At 46.4% G+C, this 10,440-nt stretch overlaps 1 protein-coding gene across 3 annotated transcripts in view; it reads left to right on the top strand.

Annotated features, from left to right (window-relative positions):
- Nucleotides 1-10,440, top strand: part of LOC116854025 (lachesin-like) — a 471,144-nt gene that overhangs the window by 33,189 nt on the left and 427,515 nt on the right. The window contains exon 1 of one of the 3 annotated variants that reach the window (XM_032835485.1): nucleotides 368-1,863. The exons of the other annotated variants lie outside the window; for them this stretch is intronic. The gene's annotated coding sequence lies outside the window, so the exon portion shown is untranslated. Of the gene's footprint in view, nucleotides 1-367; nucleotides 1,864-10,440 lie in introns of those variants that run through there. 3 annotated transcript variants of the gene reach the window in all.

Raw genomic sequence — 10,440 nt, 5'->3', positions numbered from 1 at the left:
GGTGGGGTGGGTGGCGCGGCGGATCTCCCGCCGCTCCGTTTTACGGCGGATGGTTCGCCGGACGCCCGTCGTCGGGGCGCTGCAGCCCGTCAGGACGTCAGTTCTTCATCGCACCGCGCCACGAACGGACCTGGATCCCTCAGGCGGGCGTGCACACACACATATATATATATATATATATATATATATATATATATATATATATATATATATATATATATATATATATATATATATATATATATATATATATATATATATATATATATATATATATATATATATATATATATATATATATATATATATATATATATATATATATATATATATATATATATATATATATATATATATATATATATATATATATACATATACACGCACATACACACACCCACACACACACACCCACACACACCACACACACACACACACACACGCGCCCGCGCGCGTCCTCCTGCATGCGGACCAGCCTCGCGCGCGAGACTCGGTCCAGCGAGCGGGACTCACTCGCGGCGACCATGAGTGAATCGCGCCCGCGCTCGTCTCCGTCGGCCACTCACCGATGATGAGCGGCAACGCGCGCGACAAAGAGTAACGCGAGTCGTCGTTCCCGTGCTTGCGACCGCCGCGCGAAGGTCGTCGACGGTGGTCGAGGGTGAACAAGTGAGATCGGGTCGACTCGAGCCGACTGGAGTGTACACACGCGGTACACGAGGGCTATCGACGAGAGTCTCAGACCTGTCAGGAAGGAGCGCAGGAGAGTACTCCTGTCACTGAGAGTTCATCGCGACGCGGCCCGGGAAGCAGTGTCAGAGACAGATCAGTAGTAAACGGCGGTGTATCGCGGACAGTAGTGAAGGACAGTCGCTAGCGGACGCGAGTAGTGACAGACCGTAACGCTTGGCCCGAGAGAGAGTGGTAGCGGACAGTGCACGCACGGCGCGCGCCGCAGTAGTCGCGGACGTCACGCGGCGGACCATCGGGGCTGCATTGTATACGACGGTATCGCGCCGTGTGCGGACTCGCCGTGTGATAGAGGCGAGGGCTGGCTCGACAAGGGATCTCGCGGCGGATCAGCTGGTACCGCGATCCACCGCGTTCTATCGCGGTGGATCGACGCGCCGCGCGTCGTACTGCACCTACGGTGTGGCATGTACCCGCGCGACAACGGCGAACATGCGAGCACGCTTAATCCACGCACGCACGCGTAACCGTCGCGGCTCGTCACCAAGGAGGATTCAATTAAATCTCCCGCGAGGAAGGTCAAGTACTCCGCGCAGCGACGACGCGGGGGATCCGAGCTTTAATTAAAACGCCCGCGGGATTCCCATTATCGCGCTCGCTCGCAAGCTCGCTCGCGCGCCCCGTATTCCGGGATTAATTAGCCGCGTCGGGAACGAGAGCGCCGGCCAGGTCGTCGACGGAGGCGAAAGGGTGATATAGGAGGACGTGATTGCCGGTGGCGTGGCAAGCCTCGTGTGTCGTCGTCGTCGTCGTGCCTCGTAATAACGCGTCGCGCGAGGAAGAGAAAGAGGAAGAGAGTTTTGTGTCAGCGCGGTGTCGTGTGGGCTCCTTGAGGCTCCCCTCGGAGAGCTCTCCTCGTCGTCATGGATCATCTGATTGTTATTCCCGTTCGTTGGCCGCGCTGGCTCGTGTAGCCGCCAACGCAACGACGGCACTCTCGGCCGTCGCGAGTGTCTCTTTCTCGCGAGTGACAGTTGGTGCGGTTGCGTGAGGAAATAAGCCGTCGTTTCGAAACAAGCAGGAGAAAGATAAGCGAGTTTAAAAAGGGTTGTCTTGTAGCCGACGTGCCGCCGGAGACGATGTCCAAGTAGTACTCTCGGCGATCCGCGACAGGTAGGCGAAAGAACGATTGGCGAGCTCGTAAAGATCGCCGATTCTCTTGGAATTCTCAAGAGAAGTATAGCGTCACAAAATTACAGGAAAAAATAGGGGAAAGGATATGACAAAGCGCCCCTTTTTCAAGAACTTTTGATATTTTAGACTTTCGCGGCGTTGTTCAACATTGTTTTCCGGGTTTGAAACGCGTCTTCCTTGTGTTTGGTACCGACGTTTCGTTCACTTCAAGAAGCAGAGCAATTTGAAACTCCAATTAATAATATATATCGAAAATGTTCCAAATATGGAAGTATTCCAATTAATGATACACTGATCTAAAAATAGATTGTCGAATAGATTGAAAATATAAAATCTCGATATTATTCTCGTAATTGGGACATAAACGATCTGAAAGGTTGCAGTCTCAATAGTATGTGCTTATTAAGTTTGCAACCGTTTGAGTCGTTTATCTTTCAAGTCCGACTACGAGAATATACATATAATATTGAGATTATATATTTTTAATATCTACTTGTCCTAAGCTTCAAATCAATATCATTTATCATTTATTGGAATATTCAGAGTTTTACAAAATCTCATCAAAAACGAGCAAAACTCGGTCGCACTCGAATGAGTATTACTCCGTGAGAAATCATCTTTCAATTATTAGTTTCAAGGATAAAATGTTTCTGCCATAAGAAACCATTGTTGGATTTTTTTATAACACCTTCACTCTGCTATCCTCCCAAAAGTGAGGAGGTGATTTTTGTAGTGAAAATTGTGCATATTTCAGCAGGATTTCATAGAACTGGAAAAATTCTTTTTGTGTCAATTTTATCTGTATAGAATCATCAACAATCGGTCTTTACTCTTCAAAAAAAAAGTGCGTACGATTTTTCTTCGCTGAGATGTATCATATACACTCTAAAGTTATCTATGCGTTCTCATCATCTACCGCCATAATCTATTCATAAGTTCTAGTTTTAACACATTAGAACAACCGCCGACGCATTCTCATACCTATGAAACGTGAAGGGGCAACGAAGCACTTTCCTTCGTCACTAGTAATTGTGTTTCAACGCGTCGTACATATACATAACGCGTTAACAATTCAATGGCAACATATGCGTGCTACTTGAATCGTAAAACCTGAAATGCAACGCAATATCTTTGCGCCAGTGGTGGTTCGAAAGGCACGAGTCACGGTAGCCATCATTCTAGCATTAAACATTGCGAATTTCTACGAGAGGATAATTCACAAGCTGAGAGAGATGTAGTTTATCGTCAACAATCGATATTAGCTCCTCCTGAAACTAGATTTAACTTATTTTTCAAGCAAACAATTCGCTTAATATCCACTATAATTCCCATTACAATTTAGTGCTATGGCGTGCTGCAACTCCAGCGCCATTTCTATTAATTAATATTACATGCATCATATAGCGGTGCGCTGAATTTATTATAAAGTATAATGCATTATAATCTACTAAACACGCTGCTACATAACGCCCGATATCGCTGAGCTCTCGTGAAACAGCCACCCCCATTTTTCGCTGCATTGTCGCGCGTGCGGGAGCAGCATCGATGCGATATTTAGTTGTTGGTTGGTATGTAGACTTAAACTCATCAAATATTAGTTACAGCTAATAATTACGTTGATCGAGCGCGCGCGCGCGCGCGACAATAATTCCATTAATTTCAAGTAATGCCGGACTTGCTCGCGCGAAATGGAGCGATGGAGTGTTTCACAGTGTCCTGTGTGTTTGTTTAAGCTTTCCAATCGCGAATATCAGAGCGAACATTGTTCTTTATGGGAATCGCAGCGTGCACTACCTCGCGAATCGTGAAGGTATAATTCAAAGGACGCGAAAACGCGGACACGGCGCGATTGATAAAACAACGGGCGCGCGAGCGTTAAGCACTTCACCGTGACGCGAAGTTTTATTGCATACAAAATATATCAAAAAGTGAAAAAAGAAAAGCACACAACAGGCACGCTACATATCGGTGCATGCGTCCCGACCATTTTTGACAGGGATAAAGGAAAATAAAAAAAAATACGGACGTTTCGACGGCCAGCGATTCCAGGCGCTGTACGCTCTGCTGCATGCTCTGCAAGCATCGTCGCCCGAAATATGATCGTCATGAATTTACGTCGCGATTCGTCGTGTCACCGCCGCGCGAGTCGCGAATCGTCGCGTATTATCTTAACGCGCGCCGTTCGTCTTGATGCGTTTTTGGCGTCCGGAATGGCGCGGCAAGACAAAAGGCACGACGACGGCCGCGAAGGTGCCGCGGTTATCTCCCGCCAGGCCGCGTTAATTATTGTCATTTTATAAGCATCCGCAGACGCTTGTAAGATAACAACGAAGTTGCGCCTGGACGAGTATCTCATTCGCGTGACACACAGAATGCGCCGGGCCGTTGTTGTTTCACAGTGCGTTGGTGTTTTGCATGAATAAACACGTCGTGGCCGCCGCTGTTGTTCACGACAGGATGGACTTTGTCGGGCGTTGCCAAAATTTCACCGCTCGCGCGCGAGGCTCGCGGAACGATCGAAAAATCGGCGTAACTCGTAACCGTTGTTTCTTACTTCTTTCCTTGAGGGTTCATCTACATAAGTCCCGGTCTACAATGACTTGTGACTTAATCCGTAAGTCTTAAAAAATTGATCACAGTCGATTATTTTGCTTACATTTGACTGTGATTGGTCAATTTCTTAAGGCTTAAGGCTTAAATTAGTTATTATAGGCCGGGACTAAAGGGCCAACTACAATGGAATTAAGGTAGTAGACAGTAAAACACGTAAGCAGTAAGCAAATTAACCAACCACAGTCGAGACCAACCACATTATTACAAGAACAATTGCTGTTCTGCAATTGTGGTCGTGAATGCTAAAAATAAAATAAAAGTAAAAACCAATCAGTCAGTTTTATTGCTTTATCTCGAGTTATACGATAGTACGATACTACGTTATGATAGTATAAAATAAAAAAACAATGGCCACTACAGTGCGTACACGCAGTGAGCACTTTGTGTGAACCAATCATAGTATAAAATGTTTTGATTAGCTGCTGGTTTGGACGCGAAAGTTGAGGTTTCAAAAGTAGGCGATTTCAATTCTGTGCGTCCTGTGTATTGCAATCTGCGACCAGTAACGGCCGGGAACACATCGCATTGCGTTTGATCTTGCGGTTTGCGACCCGCGTCCTGCGTAGATGGGTCATCATGGGTCGTCATGTGAGAGAAAGAGAGAGAGAGAGAGAGAGAGAGAGAGAGAGTTTGTTCCACTGCGCGCACCGCCACATCCCTCGTCGTGTGATCGCGCACATTTTTTCTCCGGCCCTCTAGTCTTTACACACTCCAGTTCATCAGAGTGCATCAGATAAGCCCGCAAAACACGCTTTCGCGCGGTGCATTCGTGTCCGATGCATCGCGCACGAATGTACGTTCGCTACGTTATTCAATCGTATGTCCACAATGCTCGCAGCCCTTTCTGTCTTATTAATAGCACTTAGCCGCATTTACATCGAGTTTACATTACCTAGCGATAGCTGCTGCTGCTGCCGCAGTATTTGTCGCGCGATGGGTACCCCAGCGACGGCGATGGCTCTGCTTGGCCCTGCGCGCGTCGCCCTCTCGGTGCTTACGAATGATCGATCAACATCTCGCGCGGTCACCGGACTAAGCGATAGCGATCGGCCGTTATTGCTCGTACCAGGCGTAATGACGTTAATGGTCGAGGAACGGCCGGTTACGCGCTGGCCGATAATGTTCTTCCTCGTCTCCTCCGAGGCCGCAGAGGCCGCAGAGAGTGAAAAATGTGTTTGAGTCGTGTAAATAAACGTTAGAGGTGTACTCTCGTGCGCGAACACGGACTATCGTCCCGCAGATACCGCCGGGCTTGTCTCGCTCCGAAAAGCGCTTGAAAAATAACGCCTCCGCGAGCACTAATTGCGAGTACCGCGAGGAAGACGCGGAAAAACAGAGGAAGAAAGTGAGAGAGAGAGAGAGAGAGAGAGATTTATTAAGCCTTGGGATAAAATTCCTTTCAAACACGCAGTAGCAGGAATTATAGTATTTATAAAAGTATAATGGAAGAGAAAAAAAAAGAGAAAAAATGTTGTAGCAGATATAACGCAACGATATAGTTATATATAGAAAAATGAAAAGAGGGCAGAACAAATTCCATTTGCAAAGGACAAAACAAAATTTAAGCACACATTGGAAAAACGCTGAAAAAACTTCATTAGGAGTATGATAATGTTGGTAACAAAATATAAAAATTAATTAAATTAAATAATATAATTAAATAAAATAGTGAGAAAGTAATAATGGCAGAATATAACACAAGAATACAAGAGAGAGAGAGAGAGAAAGAAAAAAAGCTGCAAGAGAGAGCGCGTTATAATATAATAAATTGCGCGTTTGGCCGGTCCGCAAATTACGTTGGACGGTTGTTTACCCGCTTTAGGGTGGAGTAATTTAACTAATTTAACTTTTTGTTTTAAATTATGGAGATGAGAGACGGACACACCGCGCAAGTTTTAGAGAGTCGCGCAAGGCTCTAATACGCGTAATCCCGTCGCGCGATATCATCGCCGTCGTGGCTTGCGTGTAGCCGGGCTGATCGGTCGCTCGTCCGCGACATGTCAGACGTGTCCCGATAAAACGGTTGGAACGGTATCCACAATTAGCTCAGGGATTAATTACGTGTGGGAATCAGTAGTTGTTTCACGCAATGGCTGAAATATAATTCGCGCTTTTCATAATCAATTCTCCGTCTGTGAAGAAATGTTCCTGCAAAATACAGAATATATCGCTGGTCTCGAATTTTGTTTTCCAAGAGAGTGTTGCCTTTATCTCCGAAGAAGCTCGGCTTCCTCCGCTTCTTGCCTGGAACGAAATCCACAGTTAGCTCAGGGATCAATTACGCGTAGGAATTAGTAGCTGTTCCTAAAATAATTCGCGCTTCTCACAATGAATTTTCCGCCAATGAAGAGATGTTTAAATACAGAATACATCGTCGATCTGAAACTCCGTTTTCCAAAGATGTCGCCCATGAAAAAGCCCTGGAGTTCTCTTTATTTCCCCGTGAAATCTTACGTCACGTCGCGAAACGTAGGAGTTTGTCGCGTTATAATTAATGCGGCCTCTTAAGCTTCCTTATCCCGTGGAAGTTTTCCTCAAAATACCATTACGCCGGGATCTCCCCGGAGATCTCGACGGTAGCGTACGGTAGCTTCCGTTTCTGCAGCGTGGACACTATAGATGATACGAGTAAAAAGACCTTATCGTCTGCGCATAAACGAAAGCTCCGCCGCGTCCTACCCTCGCCGGCGCGAGGGCACATCGCGTGCACTCGCGAAAGTGCGTTCAGTCTTTTATCTTGAAAAATACGCCGGATGCAATTTCATATTTTATGAGCACAGTGCGCGCGCGCGCGCGTGCGTGCGCCCCGCGCATCAAATGAAGCAACAGTTGTTGCTTTCCCGACGAGCTCTCGCTTCCTGTCGCGGCTTAATCAAGACCATCGAACTGCGCATTCCGCCGCCGCTGAAAAACGCGCTGAGAAACGCGGTCACGAATCCTCTTACCTTCTGCGCGGCTTGTTTTGGCAACTCCCTCATTTGTCACAAAAGGAATAATTTTATCGCGTATGGAGGAAACGAGAGAGAAAGGATAATATTAAATAGTAACGAAATATCCTTCATTTTTAATAAGCGTGTTCTAAATGCATACGCGAAAGTTTCTTTCTCGGCAAAGATATCGTTCGGTATTAAATCTCTCTCCTCCTCTCTCTCTCTCTCTCTCTCTCTCTCTCTCGCGTGCCTCTGTATTTTCTCATCGCGAAAATAGACGAGCCGTGCGAACATGTAAGCCCCCGTCGCGCGGGATTACGAAGCACGATAAAATATGCGAGCAGACGCGATATCGTGACTTTATTACGAATTGAAGCCACCGCGAAGAATACATTTCGCGTTATCCATATCAGTTATAGCACGGTGCGCGAAGGCACGTCGAAACTCCGCGCGCGCGCGCGCGCGCGAAACGTATGGCTTGTGGCGTCTCGCGATATCGTGGCAAAGCGGAATTTCAGGTTTTCGAAGTGCGGGGTGTACGACGGTATAAAGTCCGCGCGCACAAGCGGTGCATAAAGTAAAAGCGGACCGGGATGAAAGGAGCGGAGAACCAACGGGAAACGTGCGTCTGAAGGGTTGCTTGGTTTGCGTGGAAGTTGCGAGAGCAGCTAGTGTGGGATAGAGCGATAGCTACCTACTTCGCTCTTGCTGCTCTCTTTCTCTATCTCTATCTCTCTATCTCTCTCTCCGGACATGGGAATAAAGAGAACGAGAGGGGTGTGCGTGCGCGCGTGTGTGTGTATGTGTAAAAGAGAGGGAGGAAAGAGAAGAAAAAGAAGATTCATTAATTCGGTTCCCTGGTACCACGTCCGCTCAAGCGGTAGACAAAACGAACAGATAGTTTTTCGGAACTAATCCTTCGGCGCGTTATCCCCGAATTTTTGCCTCCCCTGAAAGTTACATATAATGTAATTCGGGCCGCTGGTTTAATCTGCCCGACGCTTAAAATCTTCATTACTCCACAAATCTTGCATTAACAGAATATTTCGTTACGACGCATTTTTCTTCTGACGTGGAATAGATCGAGGTGAATCGGGGCTAGTTGGAGGTAAATAATGTTTTACACAGTCGTCGTTAGTTTTTTCGTCTCATACTAGCTGTTTTATCTTTGTATATATAGATAGATCCGTCCAGACAGCACAAATTATGAAGATGTCTTAAAGACGTCCAAATTATGTCTGAAAGAAGTAGGACATCTCTTGCACGTTTTCAAGACACTTTTTATTAGCTTGTGCGGTCTGGGCGATAAAACAGCTCGTTTGTGTGCAAAAATTAACAACTGTCCGGAGATTTATTTCGACGAGGCGATTCGTCTTAGTTTTTCGTGTAGAATATTTGGTCGCGTGAAATGTTGATAACTAAGAAACTAAAAGAAGGACACGTCATCAATTTAAGAGGAAGTTGATGGCGAACTCCAAAAATGTCAATAACGGAGAGACGATCGTCACTGACACAATCGTGTTATCCTTTTCGTATTTCTTGTACATACAGATTTTACGTGTCTGTTGCTCTGTTTTAGCAAATTTAACGGAAAACTACGCACATATATATAATCTTTCTGCAAACTTTTCCGATATCTTTAATTTTCTAAATTCACATAAAGGTACAGCAATGTCTTTTGAAGTTTTCATGAGCGTAGCAAACTCGCGTTCAGTATGTACAAGCTACAGATATTCCCGCACATAGAAAATATTTGTAGGATCTAATTGGAATCCAACCTGATTTCCCACAATAATCATGAATATTTACTTTGACTGACAGCGCGCGTATGACAGGCTAACTAACACTCGAGATGTTAACTTTGAAATTTCTTCTCGTTTTCGTTATAATATTATTACAATGCCGCAAATAATTCTCGCGCGTATTTTTAGGAGCGTTTTCAATTCCGTGCAGCGCCAATACAACGTAAACTTTGCGGAAAAAAGTCAGCATTTTGTCGGTAAAGATTTCGACTCCAGCGTCCTCTTAATTGGCAAAAAGTCGATGTCGAATTGATCAGGCGATTATCCGTAATTAATATCTGCAGCGATAATTGGGTTACGTCGCGAATAACGTGTCCCGATTAGGATTCGCGCCTGACGTTGCGACGTTTCGGTATAAATTGTCGCCTATTCGTGGAGCACTCGCGTCGGGGCGAACGGCGACGAGACGACGTTGCGTTTTGACACGGAGACACCGAGCATGATTCGTATAAATGGACTGCGTCACGGCCGAGAGAGGACGACTCGTGGGAGGCTCACGGCGGGCCGGATCATTTCGCTAACGGTAATGCAGGCGTAAGGAGAGGCCAGAACGTCGCACCTTCCGCGGATCCGTCCGTGAACGACGCTATCTCGACGTGACGAATGAGCAGTTTCCTCCCGGGCTTGTCTCGCGGGGCGTTCTCGAGGAAATCATCCGCGTGCTCCGGGATATTCCCGAATAAAATTCCCAGTCGGCCGCGTGTGAGTGGTGCAGCGTGTGCTCCCAGCTTTTCCGTGTTTTCCCTCGCCGCGTTCCCCTTCTCGTTCGCAAAATTGTGCGTCTAGATTTTCCTGTTGCGAAAACGCAAGTTTGTTTTTCTGTTTCCCTCTTATTTATGCGAGATGAATTCTTTCCCCTTGCTTCTCTCGCAAAAGTGCCGCGGCAAGCGTAGGTAACGATCAAGAGAGTCCGCGCAATCTGAATTTCTATCGCACGTTCTTCAGCGCCGAGCGCGAGTATTGCGAAATCACGAGAGAGAGTTTTAAGTACGACCAAATTTCGCCCGAGCAAAGATCGGCGCTCTCCGCATCGCTCAAAATATACGAATGAAAATGTGGGAGACCTCGGAAATCCCTGTATATCTCTACGTGGTATCTTTTATCGCTGGCTTTAGTGCATTGCGGATTACAAGAGGGATTCGTTACACGCGGCCATGCTCGAGCCTCGTTTCTGCGGGCTCTCTTTCCCCCCCCCCCCCTCCCCCTTCCCC

The sequence above is a fragment of the Odontomachus brunneus genome, unplaced genomic scaffold (genome assembly GCF_010583005.1).
Source record: "Odontomachus brunneus isolate Ranch 3 - 2012 unplaced genomic scaffold, Obru_v1 Obru_scaffold_007, whole genome shotgun sequence".
NCBI lineage: Eukaryota > Metazoa > Arthropoda > Insecta > Hymenoptera > Formicidae > Odontomachus > Odontomachus brunneus.
Note: the sequence above shows the minus strand (reverse complement) of the source record. Positions and strands in the feature narration are given on the sequence as shown.